This window comes from Dipodomys merriami, unplaced genomic scaffold, assembly GCF_024711535.1.
Source record: "Dipodomys merriami isolate MVZ:Mamm:240054 unplaced genomic scaffold, mDipMer1.0.p SCAF_1707, whole genome shotgun sequence".
In the NCBI taxonomy this organism is placed as follows: Eukaryota; Metazoa; Chordata; class Mammalia; order Rodentia; family Heteromyidae; genus Dipodomys; species Dipodomys merriami.
This window is the reverse complement of record NW_027203057.1, coordinates 87,542-101,227: the sequence shown is the minus strand read 5'-3', so window position 1 is coordinate 101,227 and position 13,686 is coordinate 87,542. Positions and strand designations below refer to the sequence as shown.

Below are 13,686 nucleotides of genomic sequence, written 5' to 3'. Positions count from 1 at the left end.
ATTAAAGATGAAACAAAAATATATTGTGCATGCAACACAGTGCTTTATTAGTCTGTAGTTCAACCCTTAACTTCGATTTATATCTTGGCCGTTATTGTGAATAATGTCAATAGCAATGAACTATAGATATATTTATCAGTTACCGAAAGAGAAATAAACACATGATCGGTGGGTCAGATGATATTTCAACTTTACATTTCTCTAGAAAACCGCATACTACTTTCTACAACGAGAATATTAACTTGTATTTTGACTAAGAGTGTAGAAAATTTCTTCTTTTTGCTTATGTGGTGCTTAGGAATCAAACCCAGGGCCTCAGGCATGCAAGGCAAGCACTCTAACACTGAGCCACCTTTCCAGCCCTAGAAAATTTCTTTTATCCACATTCTCACCAACATTATTACCTTTTTTTTAAGGGCAGGTTTGTACTATGTGCAGTAACCCAGACTGGCCTTAGAATAAAATCCTATTATTCCAACCTGCTAAATGTTTGGAATTACAAGCCTTTACCACCACACCAGGTTCCTTTGATTTTTTGGATAAGTGTTATAATAGTTATGAAGTAGTATCATAGTAATTTTGAATTGCATTTCTCTAATGACTTCTGTTCCAAAAGCATTAAGCCAACATAGAAGTTGTGTTAAACACGACTTTGTAAACCCACTGGCTACTTTCATGGCTATTTGGAAAACAGGTCTATTCCGAACTTTTGTCCAATTTTAATCATTTCTGTTTTTTAATGTGAAAATACTGTACAGAGGGGTTACAATTACATGCGAAAGATAAGTACATTCCTTATCAAGCATTGTAGCCTCCTCTTTGTTTCCCATTCCCATCCCTTCCCATCCTCCCCGTGCCGCCCAGCCAATCTTAGTCCCCCTCTTCTCCCCTCATAAAAGTTTAAAGTTAGTTTTTAAACAGAATAACTTGTAACTCTCATTGTTTCAATGGGTCCACCTGTATTCCTATTTAAACGATTTTTTTCTTCCTTCTCCTCCACAAATTATACCAACATCAAATACAATGAAAGCAGGGGTTATACCGCGGAGGAGGGACATAGAAAGCAACAAAAAAATCTTATATATACTTTAGGAACAATTGCATGAAACAAAAAAAAAACATTTGAATACATATCTTAGGGTTCATTTCCCTAACATCACCTGATCTGACCTTTTCTGCATGACTTAGACATATACTAGTTATTGCTAATAAGGGAAACCATGGGACCTATGTTTTTTTGGGCCTGGCTTACTTCACTTAAAATAATTTTTTTCCAAGTCTTTCCAATTCCTAACAAATGGGGCAATATCCTTCTTTCTGATGGACGCATAAAATTCCATTGTGTATATATACAATATTTTCTTGATCCATTCATCAGTGGAGGGGCATCTGGTTTGGTTCCATACCTTTGCTAAGGTAAATAATTCAACAATAAACATAGTCGTGCTGGTATTCTTGTTTGGGGTCATTTGAGTAAATGCCCAAAAGTAGGAATGCTGGGTCATAGGGGAGCTCTATGTGGAGCCTTTGGAGGAATCTCTATACTGCTTTTGAAAGTGGTTGAACAAATTTACACTCCCAACAACAATGCAGTAAGCTTTCCTTCTGTCCACATCCCCTCCGGCATCTGTTGCTATTAGAGTTCTTGATTATCGCCATTCTAACTGGGATGAGGTGGTATCTCAATGTTGTTTTGATTTGCATTTCTTTTATGGCTAGGGAGGTTGAGCATTTCTTCATGTGTCTATTGGCCATGCTTCTTTCCTCTTCAGAGAAGTCTCTCCTTTTCTTTAGCCCACTTACTTATTGGGCTGTTGTTACTTTGAAGATTTGTTCTTGGGGAATTTATTTTTTTTGAGTTGCAGGTATATTTTAGATATGAGACCCTTGTCTGTTGTATGGCTAGTGAAGATCTTCTCCCAATCAGTCGGCTTTCGATTGATGTTGCTAGCTATGTCCTTTGCCATGCACAAGCCCTACAATTTCATGCAATCCCACTTATCCAACCTTTCTTGATTTGTTGTGTTTCTGGGTCTCTATTAAGAAAACTTAGGCCTCTGCCAAGGAGAGCTAAGGTTTCTCCTATTCAATTCTGTAATGTTTTCAGAATATCTGCTTTGACTCCAAGGTCTTTCATCCATTTGGAGTTGATTCTGGTGCATAGTGATATCTAACGATCTACCCTTAGTTCTCTTCAAGTAGTTAACCAATTTTGCCAGCACCATTTACAGAAAAGGCTGTCTTTCGTCCATTCTATATTTCAGCTCCCTTATTGAAAATTAGATGGCTATAGGTCTGTAGGTTCATTTCTAGGTTTTCAATTCTATTCCATTGGTCCTGAGGTCTGTTCTTGTGCCAGTTCCAAGCTGTTTTGATTATTATGCTTTGTAGTAGATTTTGAAATTTGGTATTGACATTCCTCTAGCCCTGCGCTTTCTGTTAGGGATCATTTTCACTATTTGGCATCTTTTATTGTTTCATATGACATTTTTGATTGCCGCTTCTATTTTCTTGAAGAAGGAGATTGGAATATTGATAAATATCGCATTGAATTTGTAGATAGTCTTGGGAAGTATTGCCATTTTCACGGTGTTGATCTTTCCAATGCAAGACCATGGGAGTTTTTACCACTTTCTAAGTTCTGTTTTGATTTCCTTTTTCAGGTTTTTAAATTTTTCATCATAGACGTCCTTCACTTTTTGGTTAATTTAATTCCTAGTCATTTTTTTGGAGGCCTATTATGAATGGAGTTGCTTTCCTAATTTCAGCCACACTTTCCTTATTGTTGGTAAACAGAAAAGCCATTGATTGTTGAGGGTTAATTTTATACCGTGCTACTTTGCCAAAGTTTTGTATCAACTTGAGAAATTTGGGAGTGGAGTCTGTGAGATTCTTTAAGTACAATAACATATCATTTGCAAAGAGGGAGAGTTTTACTTTTTCATTCCCTATTTGGATCCCCTTTATGTTTGTATCTTATGATTGTAGCTAGGCATTCTAATACTAGATTGAAGATAAGTGGAGATAGTGAATATCCTTGTCTCATTCTTGAGTTAAGAGGGAATGGCTTCAGTTTTTCACAATTAAGTATAATGCTCGCTGTAGGTTTGTTATATACAGCCTTTATTGTATTGAGGAATGTTCCATGGATTCCTAATTTTTTCAGAACCTTCATTATAAATGGGTTTTGGATCTTGTCAAATGCTTTTTCTGCATCTATTGAGATAACCATGCAGTTCTTATCCTTGCTTCAGTTGAGGTTATGAATTATATTAATTGATTTGTATATATTGAGCCAGCTTTGCATTCCTGAAATGAATCCTGTTTGAGCATGATGCATGATTTTTTGGATAAATTGTTGAAATCGATTGGCCAAAATTTTGTTGATATGTTTGCATCAATGTTCATCAATCAAATGGGTCTATAGTACTCTTTCTTTGATGAGTCCCTCCCTGGTTTTGGGATGAGGGTTATGATGGCTTCATAGAATGAGCTCGGTAGTGAACTTTCTCTTCAAATTTCATTGAAGAGCTAAAGGATTATTGGTGTGAGCTCTGCTTTGAAGGCCTTGTAGAATTCCACTGTAAAACCACCTGGTCTTGGACTTTTCTTAGATGGGAGGTCTCTTATTGCTCTTTCTATTTCATTGCTTGAAACGGGCCTGTTCAGATGGTTTAACTCATCTTGGTTTATTTACAACATGTCAATATTTGGCAGGAAAAGTTCTGTCTTTGCCAAGTTCTCAAACTTATTAGCATAATAAGTTTGAGGATTATTCCCTTATAATGTACTGAATCTTGTTTGTTCCTGTGGTGATGTTAAAATTCTCATCTCTGAGTTTATTTGTATGTATTCTCCTCTTTTTCCTGATAAGATTTGCTAAGGGGCTATCAATTTTTTTTAATTTTTTCATATAACCCACTCTTTGTTTTGTTGATTCTTTCGATGTTTTTTTGGATTCTAATTCATTTATTTCTGACTTAATTTTTCATTTCTTTCCATCTACTGGATTGGGGTTTATCTTGCTGCTCTTTTTCAAGGAGCCTCAGATTTATCGTTAAATTGTTGGTTTCAGATCTCTTCAATTTGTTGATATAGCATCTCAGAGCTATAAACTTGCCTCTGAGTACTGCCTTTGCTGTGTCCCAGAAGACCTGGTAATATGTGTGTTCCTTTTTATTGAATAACATGAACATTTGAATTTCCTTTCTAATTTCTTCCAACTCCCACTCGTGAGTCAGCAGTGTGTTGTTCAGCCTCCATGAGTTACAGGACTTTCTTTGGTTGCTTTTGGTTTTGAGTTCTAATTTTATTCCCTTATGGTCTGAGAGAATGCAAGGTATAACTGCAATGTTTCTGAATTTGGGCAAGTTTGCTTTGTGACCTAAAAAGTGGTCTATTTTGGAAAAGGTTCCATGTGCTGATGAGAAGAACGTGTATTCTGATGCTGCTGAGTGAAATATTCGGTAGATGTCTGTGAAATCTTGTTGATCTATGCAGTTTTTTAGGTCTGTGGTTTCTCTGTTGAGTTTTTGCCGAGTTCATCTATCTAGTGGGGAGAGTGGTGTGTCAAGTTCCCAACAATCAATGCCATTGGATCTATGTGGCATATGAGGGAAAGTAGTTTTTCTTAGATAAATTTGTGTGCTCTGTTGTTTGGAAAATAGATATTTAGAATTGTAATATCCTCCTGAAGGAGGGATCACTTAATTAGTATATAGCGAGCTTCCTTATCTCTTCTCATTGATTTTAATTTGAAATCTATTTTATCTGATATGAGGCTTGCAACACCTGCCTGTTTATGGGGGCCGTTTACTTGGTAGATTTTGTTCCAGCATTTCACATTCAAAATGTGTTTGTTTTATGGGCAAGATGTGACTCCTGAAGGCAGCAGATAGAAGGATCTTGCTTTTTAATCCAATTAGGCAGTCTATGTTGCTTAATTGGAGAGTTCCTTCCGTTAGTGTGGAGAGATAGGACTGAGAGGTATTTGGGAGTTCCTGCCATTTTATCCACCTTCTTGCGAGCTGTGCCAACTGGGTTCTTCCTATGTTCTTGTATTCTCAGTTTGGGTGCAGTTTCTTGGCCGTTATTGTGGTCTTGTTGGTTTTCTATGTGTAGGATATCTTTAAGAATCTTTTGTAGGCCTGGTTTGGCAGAGATATATTGTTTCAATTTCTCTTTGCTATGGTAGGTTTATATTTGACCTTCAGTTATGGAGGAAAGTTTAGCTGTGTATAGTATTCTTGGTTTATAATTGTTTGTCTTTAGGGCATGGCACACCTTATCCCAGGCTCTTCTTGCTTTGGTTGTCTCTGCTGAGAAATCTGAGGTGACTCTAATTGGTTTCCCTTAATAGGTTATTGATCTTTTCTCCTTGAGAACTTTAAGGATCTTTTTCTTGGTCTGAATTGATCCTGTGTGGATTATTATGTGAAGGAGGGAAGTCCTGTTCTGGTCTGGTCTACTTGGAGTTCCAAAAGCTTCTTGTATCTGAATAGGCCTATCTTTTTGCATGTTTGGGAAGTTCTCTGCTAGGATCCTGTTAAACACATTTCCTAGACCATTAACTTCTCTCTCTAAGTGCTCCATTACACCCATTATCCTCAGATTAGGCCTTCTGATAGATCTGTCATATTTCTTGGATTTGTCTTGATGTTTGTACGTTCTTTCTCTATAATATCTAAGCTGTCTTCAATCCCCAAGATTCGATCTTCTGCATGGTCTAACCTGCTTCTTTATTTTGGTGTTCAGTGTTTATTCTCAAATCACTTAGTTGATTGGTTATGGTTTCCTTGGACTCCTATTCCTTCTGTTGGGTTCCATTCAGCATTCCCTTTGTGAACTTCCTGACTTCTTTCAGCTCTCTATTTATGGATTCCCTAAATGCCTCTAAAGATCTTTGTCTATCTCATCCCGCTTTCTCAATTCCTGTATTAATCTTTGTTTAGCTTCCTCACGTTTATGCAATTCCTGACTTTCTCTTTGTCTATTCTCAGCCAGCTCACGCAATTCATGTCTATCTCTTTGACTGAACTCAGCCTGCTCATGCCATCCCCGTATTTCTCTTTGAGTGTTTTCAATCTGCTCAAGCAATTCCTGTGTCAATCTTTGAGTAAGTGTCTCAAGCTCATGATAGTCCTGTATTGACCTTTGGTTTGCCTCCTCTGTCTCCCTATCATGCTTAAGCTTAGTCCTTTGCAGGTTTTCAATTTTTTCATTTACCATGTTTACCAGTAGTGTTTGTATAGCTTTTGGGGCGCTCTCCCCTGGATTTTTATTATCTGTTCTGTCCGCTGATTATCATGAGTGGGAGTTGAGATACCCGGACTTGCCATTTTTCTTGTGTTTTTCTGCTCATTCTGCCGATTTGGGATGAACATAACACCAGTTTTGTGCTAGAACACTATCTTAAGACAAGCATCATCCAAAGTCTGTAGTTGCACAGTCAAAAGTCTGCAGATACAATCTACTTCAACAGATCATTTTATTCAATATCAAACAACTATGTACTAATGGGCTATGAACAGCAAAGAATAATTTGACATACCAGAAATTATAAGGTTTAGGGAGAGATGTGGGTAAAAAGAGATATAGAGGGATGTGGAAAGGTAAAAGGAGAGTTAAATTAACTAAGTCCTAATCTCAATAAGGGAAATAGTTTGGATAGAATGATAGAAGAGAGAGAAAAAAAGAAGAAAAAATAAGAAAAATAAAAAAAGAGACAAGAAAGAATAGAAAAACAAATATTAAAAGTTATTAATTGAAACACTTAAAATTTATGCAAATTTAACAACGTAATATTCATAGAAGAGGGATAGGATGAGAGAAGGGGAGGGATAGAAAGGAGATGCGAAAAAGTAAAAAAAATGTTGAAAATATTATACAGGTATAAAGAGGTAGTACTGCTATTAAGAAACTTAAGTCAAAGAGGATTTGAGTTGAGTAATAAATTTCTGGATTGTGTACACAACGGGGGATAAGGTCTAATAATCAACTATTCGTATATCTGTGGATGAGCAGAACTTAATTAAGTCACGCAAAAAAGAACGAAAGAAGAAAAAAGTGAAAAGAATGAGAAAGAAAAAAAGGATCAAAGGTTAAGTAGAACTAACACACACACACACACACACACACACACACACACACACACACACACACACACACACACACACACGCCCGTGCACAGATATTCTCCCAAAATAAAAATTATAAGAGGAAGAAAAAAAAGGTTAACAGCAAACAATTTTTTAAAATTAAAAATGAAAACAAAAAATTTAAACAAATTTTAAAAGGTACAAAAAATGAATTCTTTGATTTTTTGGAGGGAGTGGGAAGATCCTGTATCTCCCTTGTGTCTGTAACCAGTCTCTTGTTGGAGTCTCTGGTCTGATGGTAGTGTTTGATTTTCCTGTGGCTTGATTGGTTTCTTAAGTTAGTTTGTTTGAGCAGGAAGAAAAATGTTCTGCTTTAACCAGAATTTTGTGATCCTCCTCCCAGGCAAGTTCAATGGGAGGGAGATCTGCTTTGAGTATCACAAAAGAGGGAGATGGCTTTTTCTTCTAGTTTGGAGATGCTCTGTTGAGGCTTGGTTCTGGGTAGAGTGGAGGCCTTTCAGCAAGCAGTAGAGTTTCCCTGAGGGGCTAGCTTCTGAGACATTTACAGAGCCTAGCCTGGAGACATTCTCAGGGTTTATGTTTACTGAATTTCAGTTGATTGTCAAGACTGCTGTAGGGAGGGGCAGCCTCTGGCTCTGTTTAGCCTGTGAAGAAATCAACACTGAGGAGGGCAGAGCTTTCTCTGCCTGGGCGGGATGACTTTTCCCTGGGTGGAGCTGAGCTTGGCAGGTGAGGTCAGGTTCCTGTGATCTGCTAAATGACTCTTGTTTTCTTCCAAGGCCTGAGTTGGAGCTAGCTGCTCAGCCAGGCCTTTATCAGTATAAAAGATGGAGATCTCCAGTAGTGGGGAGGGGAAGTGTTGCCTTTCCTCCTCTGCTCCCTTAGAAGGAGTGAGGATGTCAGGCTTCTACTCATGCCAGAGTCTTGGTTCCTGGGTCATCGCTGGTCTGCGATTGGAAGGATGAAGATGTCTGTTCCTTGTCAGTTCTTGCTGGTGTTGTGTAGAATCCCCTAGCCTGCTGATCTGGGGCCTTCGTCCCAGACTCTTTGTGTTTCATGTTTGATGGCTATGGCTGCCCCAGCACCCACCACAACCGCAGCGGAGCCTGCTGGCAAGTGCACGGACCTGTCCCCTTGCCTGGATTTTCCCTCTCTGGCCAAACTCTCTGTATTGTGATGGCACCCTTGGTGTGATTCTTTTACTTAGGACTGTTCACTGGAATACTTAAACTGCTTTCTATGAGAGAGCCTGTTTAGACTCCACCTTCTCCCCTACCATCTTCCCAGAACTCTTTTGAATTTTAATCATTTCTTGTTAATCTCATCTTTAATCTCTTTATACAAAATCAATAATTAATTCAAGGGAGGAGAAAGGAAAAAATTAAGCAACTCTTTACATTTTCCAACTTTCAACATCATATTGCTTATATCATTTTCTGTTTATGCTTTAGACTATATAATTCAATTTAGTTAGACCTTTCATAAAGCTATATGTATTTTATTTATTTTATGTTAATTGTTCTTTCCAAAGCCTGTGTGTCTAATTTACCTTGGTTTCTTTCAGTGTCAAGTAGTTCAGATTTCAAATTGAAGAATAAATTGAAGGAAGCAAACAAAAGATACATTTCTTCTCATTTTATAATGCCTCAACAAGAATGAAGAAAGAGTTCAGCCTGCTAAGGACCTATGATAGGATATCAAAAAGAGAATTCATTGTTCGAGGTATTCCCTATCTTTGCAATAGAACTTAAATAATATAAAACACAATATACTGCTCAGGTACTTTTATGTTTTATCAGTTTTGCACATTATCCTATGGACTTTACCTCAGTCTACAACATTCCTTCATTATTCTGTCCTTGATACTTTTACACTACCAAGACATAAGATAACCAGTTTGATTTAAAGCATGACACGTTGTACACCTGGCTTCCTTGGAAGCAGAGCATGGTCAATAGATCACATTCCTTCTGGTTGCTCACTACCTGTAATGTTTTCTGTAATATTATTGCATTCTATTTAGTATTAAAAATTTTTGGCTAAACTCAAAGCTCATTCACAGAAGTTTATGTTAAGTATTTTGCAAGTTTTATTTCTCTCAATTCTTAAGATAACATTTGCTATAATGCTAATGTTATTATCATTTTAGCGTTGGGAAAAATTGTAATTAAAGGCACGAAGTGCATGGCCCAAAGGCACACACTGAGGAAGGAAATGAGTCACAGTCTCCAAAAGACTTTTAGCAATACAAAAAAAGGAGGTAAAATCTCTCCATTCTCTTACACTCTCAATTCAATATTCATATTGTCCTATAAATAATAGCATACCAAATATTGCCCATGGTGATTGTTTTCTGTTACCTTTTGTCTCCAACACAGACTGTGTTGGTGACATTGGGTTATCATGCACAGAGCTGAGCTTATAAATTGAGGTCCAAAGATAGTCAAATTTCTTTTGTCCCATCGCTCCTGTATCCTTTTTTAAAAAGTACTAAAACTTTTAAATACCAACACTTACTATCTTTTAAGAATCCGAAAACGAAGTAAGTTCACATATAATCACTCCAAAATGATTTAAAAGTAGGAGATGATAAAACAGGCCCCCATCAAGTAAACTTTCTTCTACCTTTAAAATTATTCTGAAATCCTTGTCCTGGCTGGTCACACCTTTAATCCTATCTACTCCGGATATCTACTCAGGAGCCTGAGATCTATGGATAACTGTTTGAAGCCACTCAGGGCAGAATAAATTCAAGAGATTATTTTTCAGAAATTATAATGAACTAGCAAAGAGCCAGGAATGGAGATGTAGCTCATATATTAGCTCATCAATCAAGAGAGGAAAGGCCTAGCAAGACCTTGAAGCCCTGATTTCAAACTCTGAGCATGCCAATGCACAAGCATATGCATGTGTGCATGTGTGCATGCGTGTGTGTACACACACCCCCCCACACACACATTTATTCAAAATACCTTCAAATCAGCATATCAGTGTTCTGCATTAATTTCATTGTTAAAGATATTATCGGGTAAAATAGAGGAAATAAACTTCTATATCAGAACATTTTTATACGTTTTTGTTTTTTTAATGTGAAAATACTGTACAGAGGGGTTACAATTACATGGGCAAGATGAGTACATTTCTTTTTTTATTTAATTTTATTTTATTTGTGAACATAATGTACAGAGGAGTTACAATTACATGGGCAGGATAATGCATACATTTCTTACCAAGCATTGCAGCCTCCTCCTTTGTTTACCCTTCACATCCTGAGTACATTTCTTATCAAGCATTGTGGCATCCTCCTTTGTTTCCCCTTCCAATCCCTTCCCATCCTCCTAGCCCTCCCACCCAATCCTCCCCGCTCCCCCCACCAAAATTGTAAAGTTCGTTTTCAACATAATGACTTGTAATTCTCATTGTTGCAATGGGTCCACCTGTAAAAATAACTGTACAGAGGTGTCATATTTATATATATAATGAGTACATTTCCTAACTAGCATTGTTACCTCTTCCTTTCTTTTTCTTCCACCATCCTTTCCCTCCCACCTCCACAAATACACTCCCCTCCCCCTTCCCCTGCCTAAATTGTAAAGTTCATTTTCAAGATAGTGTCTTGTGCATCTCAACCTGTATCCTTGTTTAAGAATTTTGTATTTCCCTTTCCCCTCCCCAAATTAGAGAAACGTATACACAGGGTGTAGGCGCACCAACTTCAAATACAGTGAAAACATGGATTAGAGCGTAGGGGAGGAACATATAAAGGAACAAAAAAAAATCACATCACACAGTATAAGTATCTTAGAAACAATAGCAAGTAACAAAAAAAACCACTTGTCTGGTTCATTTCCTGTAATATTATCTTATCTGATATGCACATAGCTTCTGATCTATTCTGCTTATACAGACATATATTAGCTGTGGAAAATAAGGGAAACCATGGGACGTATGTTTCTTTGGACTTGGCTTACGTCACTGAATAAATTTTGTTTTCCAAGTCTTTCCAATTCTTAACAAATTGGGCGATGTCATTCTTTCTCATGGAGGCATAGAATTTCATTGTGTATATATACCACATTTTCATGATCCATTCATCTTCTGTGGGCCATCGGGGTGGGCTCCATATCTTAGCTATTGTAAATAATGCTGCAGTAAACATAGTTGTTCTGGTAGTTTTAGTATGGTCTTCTTTGTGATCATTTGGGTAAATCCCCAAAAGTGTGATTGCTTGGTCATAGGGGAGCTTTATATGGAGTCTTTTGATGAGCCTCCATACTTCTTTCCAAAGTGGTTGAACAAGTTAACACTCCAACCAAGAATCAAGTAAGGTTCCCTTGTGGCCACATCCTCTCCAGCATCTTTAGTTGTAAAAATATGGAATGATTCAAGAATTTGCATATCAACCTTGCGCAGGGGCCATGTTAATCTTCTCTGTACTGCTCCAATTTTAGTGTATGTGCTGCTGAATTGAGCACAGAGCATTTTTTATATATAAAGTGTAATTGATTTTCTTAAACTAGACAATTCAAAGAAAAGTAAGTTTTGAAGAATTCTCATGAAATTTTAGAACCATGTACTTCTTACATAAGCACACATTTAAGAATAGCCAAGATTGACATATCAAAAACAAAATAATCCCAGATATTGTTGTTCAAGATATGTGTAAGATCGGGGGAAGGGGGTGGAATCAGGTGGGGGGGCGGAGGAAGGCTGGGAAGGGATGTGAAGGGTAAACAAAGGAGGAGGCTGCAAGCTTGATAAGAAATGTACTCATTATCTTGCCCATGTAAATGTAACCCCTCTGTACAGTATGTTCACAAAAAATAAAAATAAAAAAAGAGATGTGTAGGAGGACGAATTCAATTATTCTGTATAAGGCACCTGTCATAATGAACACTGCGGCAAGTGTTAAGGGTTTTTAAAAGTTTTAATGTTTTAAATATATTTAATTTTGGGAATTTGCTTATATAGGCCAAAATTAGGATTGTTTGTCAGGTCATACAACTTTTCTATAAATATTTAAGATTTATGGTAGCAGACATATGCTACTAAAAACTACATTTCAGTTTAGAGAAACATTACTAATGAGATGTTGCAAAGTCTTAGTGTAAAGAAGCAGAGTGAAGAGTTAAGACTTTGTTAACTGCATAGTTTCTCTTAAAACTTTAGGGCTTCCTTACTTTATATGTTAGTGAGGAACAAATGATGATATAAGCCATATACATATACATATACAAATGATGAGATGAGTCATAAAAAGCAATCTTAGTGGGTAACTTTAAAAACTACACATAGCCTAAAAAACTCTTGTTGAATATCATAATCTTATTCAGTGTTAAATGTACAGGAATGTGAGAATAGTAAAATCAAATATGTAAGTACACTTCAAATACTGAAAACACTGGTAATTCTTTGGTATTTTATTTTATTAATCATTAATATTTAGTTATTGTGTTGCTTTATTTGTAGTATTGTTTCCCTTGTAATATAATAAAACCTTTTGTTATCTATCATCAGGAGGTACTTTGAGAAGGTTACTGGGATGGCCAAACCATTTTTTATAGTTGCATGTGAATTTACAAAAAGCAAAATTAAGAACAAAATATTGATTAAAATTATCAAGTACAGTCAGAATAAGGAGGGATGATAAATGTCCACACTTAAAATCTTAGCCCTAGGCTGAAGCAGTGATATTACAGAGTTGAGGTCACAAAAGTGAGAGACTGTGTTTTGTTTTGTTTTTTACTTTGATTTTGTTGGCCATGGGGTTGAACTCTGGGGCCTGGTTGCTGTACCTCAGCTCAAGGCTAGTGCCACCACTTGAGCCACAGAACAACTTCCGTCCTTTTCTACTTATGTGATGCTGAGGAATCAAACCTAGGGCCTCATGCATGCAAGGCAGGCACTCTACAACAGCCACCGTCCCAGCTCCTGATAGACTGGGTTTTAAAGATTCATCTAAACAACATTTTCTTTCTGCTTTCGGTTATATAATGAAATATATGAATATCTTTTCATATTTTTGTGTCTTGTTATACTTCTAAATTTATACTAACCCCAGCCACTTTTTTCTTTTCAAAGTCATGAAATATCTCTGAGAGTTTGTTAATGTGAAAATTGTGTTAGCATTTTTAATTACTTCTGAGTCATTTTTAATTTTTATTAGAATCATTTTATATTTTGGGTTGATGGATTATCATACATCAAATACCTTCAAATGTACATGTAGAGTCTAAAGATAACAGTATGAATATTCATGTACAGCTCTTTTTTATCTGTTATGCACTTTCAGTATCATGATATTTCTCCCTCTTTCACGCTCTCTCATTTCCTCTCTTTCTCTTTCATGCTCCATGTCTGCTACATAGAATTTCTGCTGGTCTACTATTATCCTTGAGGATCCACTCGCTTTGTGGGAACATGATGGGGACTAACATCTTCCCTTGCATTCGTTAAGAATTTTGAGTGACGTGATATTATTCTTTGACATTCTAAAGGGCAAAACAACAGGTCTAGGAATTCCTTTTCACATTTACTACTATTACAAATTTCATCTCATAGGAATCAT

General features: G+C 36.7%; 1 non-coding gene across 1 annotated transcript; it reads right to left on the bottom strand.

Annotated features, from left to right (window-relative positions):
- Window positions 1-11,486: 11,486 nt before the first annotated feature.
- Window positions 11,487-11,593, bottom strand: LOC138829398 (U6 spliceosomal RNA). Its single transcript, XR_011372579.1, has one exon. It is a non-coding gene; the product is annotated as a U6 spliceosomal RNA (small nuclear RNA).
- Window positions 11,594-13,686: the final 2,093 nt, after the last annotated feature.